The 19120-nt window shown below is 38.0% G+C and overlaps 1 protein-coding gene across 3 annotated transcripts in view; it reads left to right on the top strand.

The window, feature by feature from the left end:
- Positions 1-19120, top strand: part of grm4 (glutamate receptor, metabotropic 4) — a 357400-nt gene that overhangs the window by 300637 nt on the left and 37643 nt on the right. The window lies entirely within an intron of this gene.

Here is a 19120-nt window from a genome sequence, read left to right as displayed (position 1 = left end):
AACCATGACATTTGTAAAAATAATAAAAAGACAATGAGCACAAAAACATAAATAATACTTTAATAATGAGAGTAGAAATATTGAACAAAACATGAGAACACTTTACAATAAGGGTAAGTATTTTATTATTATTTTTTTTCTTAACAGAATGTGACAACTCATTATTTATTGACTCTAGTTAAGACATTAATAACTAATAACTAATATCTCAATTCATTATTACTTACAAAAATCAAAGCATTATAATTTAGACATTTTTATAAGCTTAATAATGTCTGAAATCATGTGTTAATTAATAATTAGTTAAAATATTACTTAACCACTTAACAGTGTTTATTAATGTGGTAACAACTGTTATTTGTGTCCCTCATCGTAAAGTGTTATCATAAATAGTAAAAGACGTAACTAAATATAACATTAATACATAAATAAATATTAATATATAAGTATGTTCATGTGACACCAGTGAGAGGACCTTTATGGTACATGCTCTCTTGCCATTACTTTTTGACAGATTGAATTTATTTCAGTTGGTAGATAGATCTAGATCTAGTAGACTTGTACTGAGTTGAGTTTTTGTGTAGTAAGTTACAGCTCGCTGGTGCACTGTAGCTAAAAGCAGATTCTCCTAGTTCAGTAAAACTCCAGGAACCTGAAGGCTGATGCAGTCACTGGAGCAGGTCTGGTAGGTTTTGTAATTTTCAGTGAGCAGTGTTGTGATATATGATGGCATACGGCCAGTGAGCACTTTAAAGGTAAAGGGAAACCAATGTGTTTCTCGATGCACAGCAAGCGAACACCAGCCAACCTTTTCATACAGTAAACGATGATGTGTGCTGTAGGGGTCACTGAGAATACAGTTTAAAGTATAAAGTCTGGCTGCTGATGCATGTCTATATATATAACATCACACTAATCAGAATAAATATATAATCAAGAAAACATATATTTGTATCATATAGTGAAAAAGATTGAAATCGGGCCACTTGTTTTACCTGCTTTGTAAACTAATAATCGGATGTACACTCACTCATGGCCACTTTATTAGGTACACCTGTCCAACTTCATTCATTCATTCATTAACATGAATGTCAAATCAGCCAATCACATAGCAGCAACTCAATGCATTTAGGCATGTAGACATGGTGAAGGTGATTTGCTGCAGTTCAAACCATCAGAGCATCAGAATGGGAGAAGAAAGGTGATTTAAGTGACATTGAATGTCTCATGGTTGTTGGTGCCAGATGGGCTGGTCTGAGTATTTCAGAAACTGCTGATCTACTGGGTTTTTCACGCACAACCATTTTACAGAGTTTTTAGAGAATGATCTGAAGAAGAGAAAATATGGACAATAGAAGATTGGAAAAATGTTACCTGGTCTGATGAGTCTCGATTTCTGCTGCGACATTCGGATGGTACGGTCAGAATTTGCCGTCAACAACATAAAATCATGGATCCATCCTGCCTTGTATCAATAGTGTGGGAGAGCCTTGGGGTAGTAATGGATGACCAGTTATCATTCTCAAGCCATATTGCAAATCTGACTCGTACAACATCCGAAGAATTTGACCGTTTCTGTCTCAGGAAGCCAATCAGGTGCTTGTGCAGTCTCTTGTCATCTCAAGACTCGACTACTGCAACTCTTTACTGGCTGGTCTTCCACTGCGAGCCACCAAACCACTACAATTAATTCAGAATGCGGAAGCAAGACTCGTCTTCAATCTTCCGAAGTTTAGTCATGTGACTGCTTTGCTGCGTTCCCTCCACTGGCTTCCTGTTGCCGCACGCATCCGATTCAAAACGCTAACTCAGGCCTACAAGGCAAAAAACGGACCAGCTCCTTCATACTTGATGGCAATGGTCAAAGTCTGATCTGCACCAAGAGCTCTTAGAGCTTCCAGTACGGCTCGGCTCGAACCTCCATCCCTCAAAACACACAGAAAACAAACATTCAGACTCTTCTCTGTGTTGGCACCAAGGTGGTGGAATGAACTTCCACTTGTTTTCAGAACAGCAGCGTCACTCGCCGTCTTCAAACGCCGACTGAAGACTCATCTTTTCATAGAGTTCTTAAACTAATAACAAAAAGGTTTCTAGGGTTCTAAACATTAATCAAGCCCTTTGTATGTCTTGATCCTAGTCTACAAACTAGATTTGGATATTTGAAGTAACATCAAAGCACTGTTGTAAGTCGCTCTGGATAAGGGCGTCTGCTAAATACCTGATATACCTGAATACCTGCTAAATACCTGATTATTGTTGCTGACCATGTCCATCTTCTGATGCTACTTCCAGCAGGATAATGCGCCATGTCATAAAGCGTGAATCATCTCAGACTGTTTATTTTTGAACACGACAATGAGTTCACTGTACTCGAATGGCCTCCACAGTCACCAGATCCCAATCAAATACCTAGAGCACCTTTGGGATGTGGTGAAACGGGAGATTCGCAGCATGGATGTGCAGACGATAAATCTGCAGCAACTTCGTGATGCTACCTATCATGTCAATATGGACCAGAATCTCTGAGAAATGTGTCCAGTATCTTGTTGAATCTATGCAACGAAGATTTAAGGCAGTTCTAAAGGCAAAAGGGGATCCAACCTGGTACTAGCAAGGTGTACCTAATAAAATGGCTGATGAGTGTATACTCTACATCTCTACATATACAATACTACATAGAGAGTATGCATAATGTTGTTGGTCAGGACGCTGGACTGTACGGATGTTGTTTCCATGCTTTCCTTCACATTCAGTGCTGTTAGATAGCAGAGAGCAGCATCAGTGCTGTGATTTTGCAGCCCTCACAAAAGCCCTGTGGTTACTGGAGGATTAAAGGGCTGGATATCTCTGCTTTCAGCTGCCTCTCTCCATCTCTCTCTCTCTCTCTCTCATTTTTTCTCTCTCACTCACTCTCAGTCTTTCAGAGCATGCACATTGTGCCCCATTTCTATCAGCAATGAACAAACAGAGAGAGCAGTCTGAGACTGGTCTGCAATTGCTTTTCAGTAGATATGCTGTAGGGATGAGCAACATTATACATGCTCTGTCTGTACATAAGTTATAAACTCTAAACTTATAAACTCTAAATTAGGTGTCAAAAAGAATTCTTTGAATCGTTGAACCATTACCATAGAAGATGATGTGCCATTTTGGTTCCCTGAACTACTATGATGTGCTTTAAGACCTAGTAAATTAAATGTAGATAAAGATAAACCCTTTTAAAAACACATTGCATATATTTTTTTGTTTTGTTCTATGATATTTTGATTAGTGATGCAGTGAAAGGAAACGTTGACCAGAAGTTAATTAACGGAATTCTTGCAGGTTTTCATTGTCAAAAAAAAAATAGACTGAAAATGTTTTGTCTTGCTGTCTTTTGTTGTAAAAAGCAATTATAAAACTGCAGTTTAAAATGTTTAATATACAGCTGACCTTTTACATCCCAGCAAATAAATACGAACAAAGCACAATACATTTACCTCAGCAGTGATATAATCATGAATTTACTTCAATAAAAAACAGGTAAAGGAGTTTTGCAAGTACTACAATGAGCTCAGAAACAGTAATGAACTAAACTGATTCTCTTCTGTGGGAAAGTAACTGTAGATTTTTGCAAAAAGTCACTGGATTTGTCGCTAGTCAATTTCTTAAAAATAATTTGCTAGAAAGCTCTGATATGTCGTTAAATATAACGACAAATCTGGAGCTCTAAATTTTCCAGAGGCTGATAGTCCCCTTCATATAGAAGTTGATTGAGAAGACTCAAGAGGTCAGCGTACGAATGGAGGACTTTTAATGTAGATAAAATGTAGAGAAACAATATCTGAAGCTGTGTGTAGAAGGCACAAGTGGAGCCAAATGAAAGCTGATGAAAGATGAAGGATGAAGAGGAAACGTGAATCGGCCGCTTTTGATAGCAGGTAAACAGGTGTGAGCTGGTAATTGATCATGAGAAAGTCAGGCAGCATTTGAGTCTCCAGGTAAAACTATGCAGGAGCTTTCATTTCAAGTTTATTCAGAATGAGAAAATGTTCTTGTAGCTCACAATGTTCTTAGTTCAGTCACATTTATAATGGTTCTACTTTTGATTGGCAGATTTGATTGATCACATTGCTGGTTTGCAGTGTCAATAGAGATATAGATCACTGAAAGCAGACACGAGACAACTGTGCCTGCAGCATAGTCGCCTTCATTGCTATCATTGAGCTCCATTGGCTACCGATTGCTGCTTGTATTCAATTCAAAGTTCTTACGATTGTCTACCTGCACTCACTCCTGAAGGCTTATGCTACCTCCCGGCCGCTGCACTCCTCCAGTGAACGACGCCTAGCTTTACCAAACATTCACACAAAGCAATCCAGACTGTTCTCATACAGAGTTCCCCAATGGTGGAACAAACTACCTTCCACTACCAGATCAGGAGAATCTCTCGCTATCTTTAATAAACTTCTGAAGACAGAGCTCTTCCAAGAGCACTTACTCTCCTAACACCTCTAACATACTACCTTCTACTACCAGATCAGGAGAATCTCTCACTATCTTTAATAAACTCCTGAAGACAGAGCTCTTCAAAGAGCATGTACTCTCCTAACACCTCTAACGAACTAACTTCTACTACCAGATCAGGAGAATCTCTCACTATCTTTAATAACTCCTGAAGACAGAGCTCTTTAAAGAGCACTTACTCTCCTAACACCCCTAACACACTAACTACTTCTAACCACATTTCCTTCTTTCCCCTCCTTTACTCCTCTATTGCATTACTTCCATTTGGCCTCCTTTAATGTTTGGCCTCTTAAATGTTTACTTTGAACTTCTATTACTCTCTGTAGAGGGGTTGGACAATGAAACTGAAACACCTGGTTTTAGACCACAATAATTTATTGTCCCGACGGACAGTTCTGGTGGAAACAGGAGAGCTGAGGTGCACGTTGAATTCTGCCGTGATTTAAGCAGCCGTGGTTTTATGTTTTTTGGATACAATCCGGGTTAGCACCCGAAAGTCCCTTTCAGACAGCTTCCTCTTACAGCATCCACAGTTAATCCTGTTGGATGTGGTTGGTCCTTCTTGGTGGTATGCTGACATTACCCTGGATAATGTGGCTCTTGATACATTGCAAAGACTTGCTGTCTTGGTCACAGATGCTCCAGCAAGACGTGCACCAAAAAAATTGTCCTCTTTTGAACTTTGGTATGTCACCCATAATGTTGTGTGCATTGCAATATTTTGAGCAGAACTGTGCTCTTACTCTGCTAATTGAACCTTCACATTCTGCTCTTACTGGTGCAATGTGCAATTCATGAAGATTGGTCACCAGGCTGCTCCAATTTAGCCATGAAACCTCTTACACTAAAATGACAGGTGTTTTAGTTTTGTCGCTTGGGACTAAAGTGTCTGCCAATTGTAATGTAATGTAATACATGTACCTCAACAGTGCTATACTATAGTATATTAAATATGCAGATCATTGACAATATATGCAAGACTCTGCTGACTGTAGCAACATTGCTTTCATTGGTTGAACACAGGACACAGAGGACAGATGAGCAGTACAGAAACATCATCATTGAAAAGCTAGCATCTGGGGATGTGATGAGACGAAGAGGCGACTCCGGATTGTTTCTGGTACAGAGCGGATCACGACGGATTGTTTGCAGACGCACAAGAGGCTCTTGTCACGTTCCAAATGATTCGGCGACAGAAGTTGTCGCTGATGAAAACTCTTGGCATCTGCATGGCCAAATCCCAAATCTCCTGTGATGTGAGAGCAACTTAAGATGCTTTCGCGGCGCTCTTCACAGCGTGCCCTGTAGGCCTGCGCTCTGCAGAGGACAGTGGAGAGGGTGGATAGCTGATGTCTAAATGCTTTTGAGAGAGCACTTTGATCAAACAGCAGGACTCGTCTTTTATCTGCAAGAAATGTGTGGTGGTTGCACAATTGATTGTAATGTGGAAGAACAGAAGGGGGTAGCTGATCTTTCTCCAGGGGCTCCGGCATCCCAGTAAAACAAGCATCCGAGTGGGTTGTTCTGACGCCCAGAAAACACCACTCATCAGGTTAATTTGGAGAATTCTTTTTGACAGAGGTGGGTGGAGTAAAACACACCCATGCTGAAGTAAAACTACCTATTGGTCGGTGAAAAAACAAGTCAAAACAAGGTCTTTAAAAAAAAAAAGGCAGAAACAGTACAAAAAGTAGCAGGTCAATAAGCCTCTCACAGAAGTACATTTAGTTCCTGTCAGTGTAGGTGCTAAAGTTTCAAGAGCTAAAGTGTTTTTCTTTTCTAGACACCCACTTTATGCTAATCTTTGACAGCTAGAAGTGTGATTAGTCAAAAAGCATATAAGTGTATAAAAGTCACTATATATAGATATAGCAGAATATATTATCCATTTTGCCATAATGAATTCTGAATAATGATTTTTTTAGCATACAAAAAAAAGCACATACCTAAATTACGCACCACACAAAAGCTGTAGGAGAAATATATAGATTTGGACTCAACTTATACTCCACACACAGAATTACATGTGGAAATTCACGCACATACACTACTAAGTCCCAGTAAACCCAAGTCAAAATTGATGCTGACGTGTGTAATTACATAACCTGTACATCTGTAACTAATCTGTAACAATGTGTACTTCACCAATGGTTACACTGATATTATACCGATTGTTAATGTGTAACTACACAGTTATTACAGACACTTATTATAAACTGGGACTGGTTAGTTTCCTCACAAATGTACTTGTGTAGAATTAAACATGTCTTTTTTTGTCTTCTGTCAGGGCCAGACAAGGAGGAGACTTGTGCGGATATGATACAAATCTTTTATTAAAAGATTTAGCAGGGGTAGTCAAAACAAGCCAGGTCAATACCAGTGAAACATTGAGCAAGGAAACCATACCATAAACGGGAGACAGTCCAGAGTTCATACACGAGCAGGGAGTATCACAGTGAAGGCAGAAATCCAGATGAGTAACAGTCCAGGTCATACACAAAATATCCAATACACGGGCAAGGCAAAAATCTAAGTCGGTAAAACACGGAAAAATGATCATACACGGAATAACAATAAGGGCAATAGAAACGCTTTGTAATGCAGGGTAGAACCAATACAATTACTCGGCGAGGAGTGAGCGTGAGCGTGGTCTATTTATACTGAGGGGTAATCAATACTCAGGACTTCCTGGAGGTGTCATGCGGTGTACCATGTGATCGGGAGTGCGTGTGATGTCATGGTGTGGTGCGTTCTGGGTATTGTAGTTGGAAGCTTGGAAATCGCAGGTAGAGCTGAGTGAGGGGAACACGGGTGTGCTTTCAGCACCAGACATGACATCTTCATCCAACAAATATATAACCATGAATCATTTAATTGTCTCTCCTGGAATGGAAAAAATGGAAAAAAATGGAAATCTAAAATGTACTTATGTATTTTATTTTAAAACATATTTCTTCATTCATGAATGCACTTGAAATAAAAAATGCAATAATGAAGAAAATAACTGATCTCCTCCTAAAAGGAGATTTTGTTGATATGTGGTTGTTTATTGGAATAGCACATTTGGAAAAACAATAGGTAACATTTTGTAACATATATTTTGCATTACTTTTTTCCAGAACATTTATATGACCATTTACTCATTTTCCAGAAGTTTTCCATTATTAGAAAGGCTTTTAAACATTATCCAGCTTTCCAGTATGCCCTGTTTTTTTTTTACTACAAGTGACTGGGCTATCTGGAAATGAAGTTTCCTGTAAACGTCTGGTAAACCTAACTTTCCCAAACAGTTTAAGGGGCAGTTTCACAAAGAGTGATTAGGTGTAGTCTTGAACTATGAATTGAGATTTCCTATTAAATGAAAATATAGCCTGTGACTAGGCATAATTCCTGTCTGGGAAACCTAACTGTTTAAATTTTGTTTTGTTTGGTTGTTTGTTTTTATATGGTTAGTTTTATATAACGTGTTAAATAGAAACCTGTTTAAATCTCCACTTTTTCCAGTTGTTGTGTGGTCAGCAGACTCTGCATCCACCATCATTTAAACCTTTCAGCTTTTTAAACTGTATTTGAACCAAAAAAAAAAGTTTCTGTGAAGCTTCATCTTTTTGATAAATGTCTGACAAAATCTTTGTCGGCTGTTTTGAAGTGTAGATGCCCGGTTCTATCAGCTTTTAGCGAGTTTTTGAGTGTGTGTATATTTGTGTTTGTGTGAGTGGTGCAGAAAAATTGACGGAGCAGCTGTGTAATTACCCGGCTCCCCTCAGGATCTCTACACCGTAATGGTTCACAATGGACATATCAGCGTAAGATTTAGGTAGTATTGCCTTAGTGCTTCTGTTTGGATCGGAGACAAATGCCTTGAAGCATTTGGTACCTGAACCGTTTCCAAAAGAACAATTATCATTTGACTGCTGAAAGGATACTGTGGTTTGAGATTCAGAACCAAACAACATGCTCTTGATGTCACTGTGTATTGATTATGGCAGCTGCAGTACATTCAATTTGAATTCTCTGGCCATAAAATAATGGATTCCTATATAGTGCTAGACATATTTTGATATTCCATCAACAGGAACAAACAAAAACTGGGAGTTAAGTGTTTTACAGTGGTTTCTACAGTGTTTTGTTTATTAATCCTTATCTATTAACCTACACAATACTGAGAAGGCTAAAGACAGAAGGCTGGAAGAGGCAGATTAATATCTACAAATGGATTTCTGTGAGCTCTGAGCCTCCTGACCAAAACCTCAGACAGTCCAAATCACTTTCTGTGGGAGTTTTGATGAATCAGGACATTTGCATAATGACACAGCTACATAAGTCATTTTGGTCAAATGTAATTCAGGTCGATTGTTAAGTGTGTAACACTGTGGATTTGCAGATGTGGTTTTAGACCCAACTGAAATCTAGAGCACTCTTGTGAATCTCTAGCTGCCACCAGAATTGCTCACTGTTACAGAAATATGAAAATGTGCGAAAATTGATTTTTTTTTTGTACTTTAAGTTCAAAAATCTGTTAGTATATTTACAGCTTACTAAGACATTTCTCAATGTGCTTCAAGTACCATTAAATATATTTTTTCACCAGGGTTAACAACAATGAAATAGATTATGAGTTGTATATAAAACTGACATTAATCGTAAATCCCTGTAATAATTGTATTCATTATCACATAAATAAAGTACAAATGAAATTGTATCAGTTTTTGTATCTACTGTATGGATTTTTAATTTTATCATTCATTGCATTAAATTAAACCCAAAACCAGTAAAAAAAAAAAACAAACAAAAAAAAAACACAAAAAAAAACACACAGACTAGTAGCTCTCCAGCCCAGAGGGTTGTTGAACCCAATTGTAGAACCGTTGATCTCAAAGCAAGTAAACCCAAGAAGAAAAGAAAAAATAAATAATAAACTCATCGCTCCTCACGCTGGATCGAACTGTTGTCAGGGTTACAGCCCAATACACTACTGCTGCCCTGGATAGTGAATTGGGACACAACTGGGACAAAAAGCCCTTATAAGGAGATAGGGAGCCCAAAAACAGGTGGAAAAACGAGAACAGGTGGAAACTAAAGTCACACCGAGCATGACAGAGAGAGACAGGGGAGGATTGTAAACAAAAGCTCACCAGAGAAGCATTTTATTTTTTATTTTTTCTATTATCAATCATTATAGCTTAAACGACCTCACAGGCCAGATGTTGCATGCTCGCGGGCCGCCTATTGCAAACCCCTGATATATTGTGTATGATATATTTTATAGGCAAAAATTGCCAGTGTATATCCAGTGAATAGGCCATGACTGAGACCAGTACCTGGCAAAAGAGAGAGAAAACACAGAGATCAGATTTTTTTTTTTTTTATATCATAATAAAATATTATTATTATTTTTTTAATAATAAAATTAAGATCACTTAATCCAGAAGCACTGGACTTGGCGGGTCTCAGCAACATTTTTTTATATATATTTGGTCTGAAAGTCGAATAAACGCTTGTGTTTTAAAGAATACCAACAAATTGTTAATAATTTGATGCTTCAGGCTTCAGGTTAGGGGTAGAGGGGAGTCTGATCTCTTTGAACTCATAACCATTTACTGTAAAAGATTAGCACAAATTAGCATAAATTACACTTACATGTGTCTTTTTTTGTGATGGCTAAACAACACCTAGCTTGAGTGTGTCTGTACTCAGTGTAACTGAGAGATTGAGCCGAGCTGAAAGGTGGAGGACAGAGATAACAGTCTAGCTGAATCAGTCTATGTGAACTGCATCTATAAATCTCTGTAAATTGGTATTAGACACTGAAATAAATCACCTAATCAATACTGAACGAGATTTACCGTTATTACCCACTCGCAATTGAACATGGCCTTCCCATATGCAAAAACATATGACAGTATGTTCTGGTCCAATAAATTGATTGTCATTGATTGTTACTCCAAGCTTATATTTCAGTTTCCTGGTAGCATTACATTTATTGTGATTGTAATGAAGACAGAAATGCATGTTACAGTATTTATGGTAGCAACATATTAAGGGACTTAAAATACCACTGATACAGAATAAAAGAAAAGAAAAAGAAAAAATATATATATTGTCAAATATAAAAATAATTATTTATGAACATTTAAATATATATACATAATGCTATTCCATGATATATAATTTTTTGATATAGTTCTTGAAAAAGATTAGTTTGTTCAAGAAAAAAATAATATTTGAGCATTGTAACCCATTATATCAAATATGATATAAATTAAAACGTATATATGCAAATTGATATTTGAAAGAAAAAAAAAAAACATTTTTTGTTTGTTAAGAAGGAACAATAAAGGCTCCAGTTTATGTCAATGATTTAATGGTTTGGGCTTTACAGGGTTAAAATACCACTGAAACAGGAAAAAAAAAAAAAAAAAAAAAAAAATATATATATATATATATATATATATATATATATATATATATATATATATATATATATATATATATAAATATGCAGTGGTATTGTGGTATTGGACACGCACCATTTCCTCAAATATGCTTAATTAATATTTTTTTAATGAAATTGGCCCATATCTAGCATGCATCATTTGCATGCATTGAATTAACCATCTTTTAAAAATAATTAGCTTGACATTTAACAGTGGCATTAACCATGCAACTGAAAATTAGCTCTTTCGTGTCATTAAGGCATCTGTGTTTTAAGTTGTTCCTTAATGTTTAAAGAGTATGTGTGTGACTTTGTATTGGGCAAAGTGTGAAAGCTTTTTTTTTTTTTTTTGAACCCGGGAGTGGTCCAAGAACTACTTCACTGCTCTACTTAAGTACTAAAATGCTTTATGCATCTCTGTCTGGGATTCACTTCCAGCTGAATCTGGTGTGTTCTGGTGCAGATGTGGACGCTATCTGCTCCAGGTGCCATGTGTGGGGTTGAGTGTGGGGTTCATTTTGTACAGGGGTGTCCAAACTATGGCCCGCGGTTTCCTTTTTTTGGAGCGGCCCGCGAGGTATTTTAGAAATAGAATGAAAGTTGGCCCGCTGTTAAGCAGGTTTTTATAATGTGAGATTCAAAGTTTGCACGCTAGGTGTCAGAAACGGGCCAAAGAGTCTAAAAGCAGAGAGAGTGCGCATTTCTAGCGCAGAAAAACGGGCCAAAGAGTCTTAAAACAGAGAGGGTGCACATTTCTAGTGCAGAAAAAGGGCCAAAGAGTCTAAAAGTAGAGAGAGTGCGCAGTTGTAGCGCAGAAAAATGGGCCAAAGAGTCTAAAAGCGGAGAAAGTGCGCTTTTCTAGCGCAAAAAAACGGGCCAAAGAGTCTAAAAGCGGAGAAAGTGCGCTTTTCTATCGAAAAAAACGGGCCAAAGAGTCTAAAAGCGGAGAAAGTGCGCTTTTCTAGCGAAAAAAATGGGCCAAAAAGTCTAAAAGCGTAGAGGGTGCGTGTTTCTAGCACAGAAAAACGGGCCAAAGAGTCTAAAAGCGGAGAAAGTGCGCTTTTCTAGCGAAAAAAAGTGGGCCAAAGAGTCTAAAGGCGGAGAGGGTGCGTGTTTCTAGCACAGAAAAACGGGCCAAAGAGTCTAAAAGCGGAGAAAGTGCGCTTTTCTAGCGAAAAAAATGGGCCAAAAAGTCTAAAAGCGTAGAGGGTGCGTGTTTCTAGCACAGAAAAACGGGCCAAAGAGTCTAAAAGCGGAGAAAGTGCGCTTTTCTAGCGAAAAAAAGTGGGCCAAAGAGTCTAAAGGCGGAGAGGGTGCGCGTTTCTAGTGCAGAAAAACTGGCCAAAGAGTCTAAAAGCGGAGAGAGTGGGCAGTTTTAGCGCAGAAAAACGGACCACAGAGTCTAAAAGCGGAGAGAGTGGGCAGTTTTAGCGCAGAAAAACGGACCACAGAGTCTAAAAGCGGAGAGAGTGGGCAGTTTTAGTGCAGAAAAAGGGCAAATGAGTCTGAAAGTTGCCGTAATTAAAGAGTTTAATATTAAGAGGCATCATGAAATGAAACATCAATTTAAAAAATCTTAGTTTACACAACACTGTCAAAGATAAAGATAGTAAGTCAAGTATTTAAAATGGTACATTTCATTATTTGTTTTATTACACAGTCTGTGGCCCGTGACTTCAAATATATTTCTCCTTCTGGCCCCCAACAAAAAAAGTTTGGACACCCCTGATTTTGTAACATGGCTGTTTTGACGTTAACCCTCCTTTCCATTAGTTTATCTTTATAAGCGCACGTATTCATAGAGCTGGAGAGAGGTTACTGTAATAAGCTCAGCTTTGTGGAGTGAGTGTATAAATATTTACTGATATGATATAGAGCTGATATGATACAGAGCTCTTCTCTGTTTGGAAGTGCTCCTGCATGGTGAAATGCTATGTATTCCGAAGGCGCTACTTCTTTCTGCTCAAATGTTTGAATTCAGTTTAAATAATATAAAAAAGCAAACATCTGAAGCTTTTGTAATCCTACACAAAGAAAAGTGATGCATGGATAGAGCTCTTGTGTTTGAAAGTGAACCCCCCAAACAAGCCCAGAATCGGTCCTAGCATGCCCTTAAATGACCAGAGGCTAAAGAGGCTCAAAAGTTGTGTTTTACACCACAGATAGAGAGAGAAACAGGGCAGAGAAAAGGATGTATAAAGTCCTCAGTAAGAAAAGCAAGTCTGCAAAACCAGCATAATCAAAACACTCAAACACACAGTAGAATGACAAATTTTTGGGGGAGATTTTCTTGGCACACAGAACCGGTCAGAGCCATCGGACCCACTGGGATACGAGCCTTCAGAGGCAAGCAGGAGACTTGAATTTTTACAAGGTGCAAAAGACCGGAGGTACAGGGTGTCAGCAGCACGATGCTCCACCACATCCTCCACCTCCGACTCCTTCAAGGCCCAGAAAACCCCTCTGCGGTGCCTCGCTTAATCCAAACGGATTTTTCTAAAGGCGCCCAGATCCAACCGAGTGTGTGCATGCGTGTGGGCGTGCTCCGACTTGAAGATGAGGAGCGCAAGTGTGTGTGTGTGTGTGTGTGTGTGAGCGAGTGTGGATGTGACAAAGCTGAGTACATGGTGCTGATGAAAAAAAGTGTGTGTCCCTATAGAGGAAAGACACAGGGAGAGGTTCAAGAGAAAATGTGTGTGTGTGTTTGTGTGTGTGTGTGTTTGAAAGTGCATCTGTGTGTGTGTTAAGCCAAGTGGAGCATGTGTTGGTCGTCCCCCCCTGCGAGATCAATATCATGTTGGTGCTTTTTTATTTTTCCCTTTTTTTTTTTTTGCAGGCGAGCCCCTGAGCCGCAGTAACGCAGTCAAACGGTGGCACTTTTTAGTCTCCAGTAGTCGTTCTCCTGGCAAACAATTACACGAGCATATCCTGTTCCTTTAATTCAGGCTTTTAAAGATGCATGGAGCTTGTCGGAGCTGTTAAATTGCCTTTGGATTTCTGTCGCGAGGCTGAGCCGGAGTGCCGCTGATTACAGAGCCTGAAGTAAAAGACTGACGCGTTTCCTGACGGCTACACTAGCTTTCCTCAGCGCCTCTGTTTAGATAGGAGAAGACTCACCATGAGTGGGAAAAGACTGCCAACAGAAAACATGCAGCAAATTAAGCACATTTTGAAGAGACAAAAAGACATTTTGTTTAAAGAGGACATATAATCAGAGGATGTCCATAAAGTAAAAAAAGAAAATCCCCCCCTCCAGCATTTAATTCCAACTGCCTGGATAGTTCTACAAGGAAGACTCCAGAGGAAAGCGTGCAATAATAAGTATATTTGATAACAATTTATGTAAAGTTAGAACAAACTGGAGGCATTGGGGAGGAAGGAGGGAAAATAAAACAACAGCCCCTGCAAGCAGAGAAGGGCGTATAAGGGGAGTTCTTATAAACACAGGTTGAAGCTGGTGATTGGTTGAGATACGAGTGATGAGCACAGGAGTTTCCTGCTAGAACTAATGCTGAAGCTTAAAAAAGCTTTAGTTCTGCTTAAAAAAAGAAACAATAATTAAGCATTTAAACATGGCTGCCATTTCTAAACTTAACTTGTTTCTCACTGTAATTAGGCTTTGTCAGAATAACTATGTTACCATACAGTCATTTTAGCTGACCTCACAGTGTATACTTGATAATGAAAATTAGGCCAATGTCTAAGGATGCTTTTTAATAATAATAATAATAATAATAATAATAATAATAATAATAATAATAATAATAATAATAATAATAATAATAATAATAATAATAAAAACTACTATCCCCAGATTTCCAACTAAATTGTGCAATATATGTAGATCATGTTAAAGCCCATTGTACAACATCAGTTCTCAAGACTGGCTTTGGTAAAAACAGTGGCTTGGTGGTTAACATGTTTGCCTCTCAGCACTGGGGTCTTTGGTTCAAGTCCCCACCTGGGTGCAGTTTCTCCATGTGTCCCTGTGTCTGTGTGAGTTTCTTCCCACAGATAAAAAAAAAATCAAACAAACATGGAGATCAGGTTATTTGATTAGTCTAGATTGCTCTGGAATTAGTTACTCTAAACAGTTTGCTCTGGTGTGTGTGTATGTCTGCATGCCCCCATGCCTAGATATGGACTGCCACTCTCCTGGGTCAGTGTAGCTGTTTCCGGTTTAGAATACACACATCCAATCATTGTTCTTTATATTACAGCTCTGGAAAAAATGAAGTGAGCACTTCAGTTTCTGAATCAGTTTCTCTGATTTTGCTATTTATAGGTATATATTTGAGTAAAATGAACATTGTTGTTTTATTCTATAAACTACGAACAACATTTCTCCCAAATTCCAAATGAAAACATTGTCAAAAGATGCAGAGCTTTCAGACCTCAAACAATGCAAAAAAAACAAGTTCATATTCATTCATTCAGGTGAAATAACCCTGGTTTTTAATTACAGATACCATGCATCTTTGAATGTTCTTCTCCACCAGTCTTACACACTGCTTTTGGATAACTTTATTCCACACCTGGTGCAAACATTCAAGCAGTTCAGTTTGGTTTGATGGCTTGTTTTCATCCATCTTCCTCTTGACTATATTCCAGAGGATTTCAATTTGGTAAAAAAAAAAAATATATATATATATATATATATACATATATATATATATATATATATATACATATATATATATATATGTATATATATATATATACAGTTGTGGTCAAAAGTTTACATACACTTGTAAAAAAACATAATGTTATGGCTGTCTTGAGTTTTCAATAAGTTCTACAACTCTTATTTTTCTGTGATAGAGTGATCGGAACACATACATGTTTGTCACAAAAAACAGTCATAAAATTTGGTTCTTTCATAAATTTATTATGGGTCTGCTGAAAATGTCACCAAATCTGCTGGGTCAAAAATATGCATACAGCAACACAATTTGTCAATTTTGGTGATGTAGCGAGTTGTGTCAATCAAATTAGCTTCATGTCATGGCCTCTTCACTTCTTGTAAGTGATTCTGATTGACTACAGCTGTTGACTTCTCATGAGCCCATTTAAATAGGGCTCATTTGACCCAGTGATTAGACTCAGCTACAAAAGCTACAATGGGAAAGTCAAAGGAACTCAGTGTGGATCTGAAAAAGCTAATTATTGACTTGAACAAGTCAGGGAAGTCACTTGGAGCCATTTCAAAGCAGCTACAGGTCCCAAGAGCAACTGTGCAGACAATTATACGCAAGTATAAAGTGCATGGAACAGTTGTGTCACTGCCACGATCAGGAAGAAAACGCAAGCTATCACATGCTGCCGAGAGGAGATTGGTCAGGATGGTCAAGAGTCAACCAAGAATCACCAAGAAGCAGGTCTGCAAGGATTTGGAAGCTGATGGAACACAGGTGTCAGTCTCCACAGTCAAGCGTGTTTTACATCGCCATGGACTGAGAGGCTGCCGTGCAAGAAAGAAGCCCTTGCTCCAGAAAAGGCACCTTAAGACTCGGCTGAAGTTTGCTGCTGATCACATGGACAAAGATAAAACCTTCTGGAGGAAAGTTCTCTGGTCAGACGAAACAAAAATTGAGCTGTTTGGCCACAACACCCAGCAATATGTTTGGAGGAGAAAAGGTGAGGCCTTTAATCCCAGGAACACCATGCCTACTGTCAAGCATGGTGGTGGTAGTATTATGCTCTGGGGATGTTTTGCTGCCAGTGGAACTGGTTCTTTGCAGAAAGTAAATGGGATAATGAAGAAGGAGGATTAATTCCAAATTCTGCAGGAAAACTTAAAACCATCAGCCCGAAGGTTGGGTCTTGGGCGCAGTTGGGTGTTCCAACAAGACAATGACCCAAAACACACATCAAAAGTGGTAAAGGAATGGCTAAACCAGGCTAGAATTAAGGTTTTAGAATGGCCTTCCCAAAGTCCTGACTTAAACCCCATTGAGAACATGTGGACAGTGCTAAAGAAACGGGTTCATGCAAGAAAACCATCACATTTAGCTGAACTGCACCAATTCTGTCAAGAAGAGTGGTCAAACATTCGACCTGAAGCTTGCCAGGAGCTTGTGGATGGCTACCAAAAGCGCCTAGTTGCCGTGAAAATGGCCAAGGGACATGTAACCAAATACTAATGTTGCTGTATGTATATTTTTGACCCAGCAGATTTGGTGACATTTTCAGCAGACCCATAATAAATTTATGAAAGAACCAAATTTTATGACTGTTTTTTGTGACAAACATGTATGTGTTCCGATCACTCTATCACAGAAAAATAAGAGTTGTAGAACTTATTGAAAACTCAAGACAGCCATAACATTGTTTTTTTACAAGTGTATGTAAACTTTTGACCACAACTGTATATATATATATATATATATATATATATATATATATATATATATATATATATATATATATATATATGTATATATATATATATATATATATATATATATATATATATTTATTTATTTATTTACCAAATTGAAATACAGTCATAGTCATGTATTTGCCAAGAACACTGTGACACGGCATTAATAACCATTTGGCCCTTTAGTGGAAAAGCATCTCAAGAGCTATAGTTCTGAGAAACGGTACTCTGCGACTCCCCGTACATTTTTCAAGAGCCAGTAGTGAGCTTTTGCTGATGTGTGCGAATGGAGTTACCTTAATGGGCGGGGTTTATTTCCAGCAGCCAATGACCGACTAGTCCCCACCCACCTGTAAAACAGGGTCAAAACTCAAAGCGAGAAAGCTCTCAAATTGAAAGCAAGAGTAGGAGACATGTAAATGTGAATAAAAAAACAACTCTCTATTAAATATTGAATATTCTGTTTACAAACCTGTTTTTAAAATTCTTGATGTCAATAAAAGTCCTCTCATTTTAAAATTTAAATTTCTTTGGTTATGGATTATACATTTGGTTCTCCAAACATTTGACCCTATTTTGCCGCCGTACTTTTTTACGCTAATTTTCCAGTTTGATAAAAATGCAGTGAGACAGGGATGATAATGGAACTCACAAGAAAAAAAAAACTCAACAAAATGATCCTTTTAAGTAAAGAGAACTTTCTTGGCTTTCCAATGCCACACTTCAATAATTGGCCTGAATAACAGTAATCTCACAGTCAGCTAAGTGTCAGCGATAGCAGCAGAATGCATTGGCGGCTGATCCCGAGCTTTATCCTGAGGACTGCACCGTGCAATTGTGTCCTGCCATCATGACATCTGATGGCCCATCTCCCAGTTTAATTCGGCAGGGTCATAATTGAAACTGCTCCTTTGCAATTAAGACCTTATAAAAAAAACACAAAAAAAGAAAGAACACGCTGAGCAACTCCAGCTCTAATGAATATACAGCTGTCTGGCATGATTATATGAGCACAGAAAGATAATTAATCTTGCTTGCTCTCTCACTGTCTATTATTCCACCCTCGTGTGTTAGCAGACTGCTTCCATTTATCAGTCTCGGCGTGAGGAACACGATACAGGGCTAAGATAACACGGATGGAGATGCATTAAGTCATTCCTTCACACGCCGAAACGAGACGGCTAGGCCTTTAGGATGCAAAATTAAGGTATTTAAATTGGGAAACACATGCGCATCAAAGGAAGAATCACAGTTTTGTATTGGAAGTCATTCATGTTATTAAAACTCTTTGATTTTACATGCACTATTAATACTGATTGTGTTTAATATGATTATACCCAGCAGTGTTAGTACATCATTTCCTATTATCATAAAAAAGAGACATGATTGTAATGATTTGCATGAGAATATAATTTTTTTTGGCTTTTTATTTTGCACTCACCATTGACACTGGACTGCATATCTCCTAATTAGGCTGCAGTTGCCTGTCCAAACAATTTGTGCCTTTTTGTAGGAGCCGCCATTAAGAAAAAAAAAAAAACAAGTAAGAAGAAAGAGGAGGAGAAAGAATTCTTTCTCTTTGAGAGTCATTATTTAAATTAGTCCATCTCTTTCAATGCATCCACATTTTAAATTTGAAGGTATAAAAAAAACACGTGACATTTTGTTAAAAATATAAAAAAAAATATTGTCTAAAGATGCAGAGCTTTCAGACCTCAAATAATGCAGAGAAAACAAGTTCATATTCATAAAGTTTAAGAGTTCAGAGTCAATATTTGGTGGAATAATCCTGG

Source organism: Astyanax mexicanus, chromosome 5 (assembly GCF_023375975.1).
Source record: "Astyanax mexicanus isolate ESR-SI-001 chromosome 5, AstMex3_surface, whole genome shotgun sequence".
Lineage (NCBI taxonomy): Eukaryota > Metazoa > Chordata > Actinopteri > Characiformes > Acestrorhamphidae > Astyanax > Astyanax mexicanus.
This window is presented reverse-complemented; position numbering and strand designations above follow the sequence as displayed.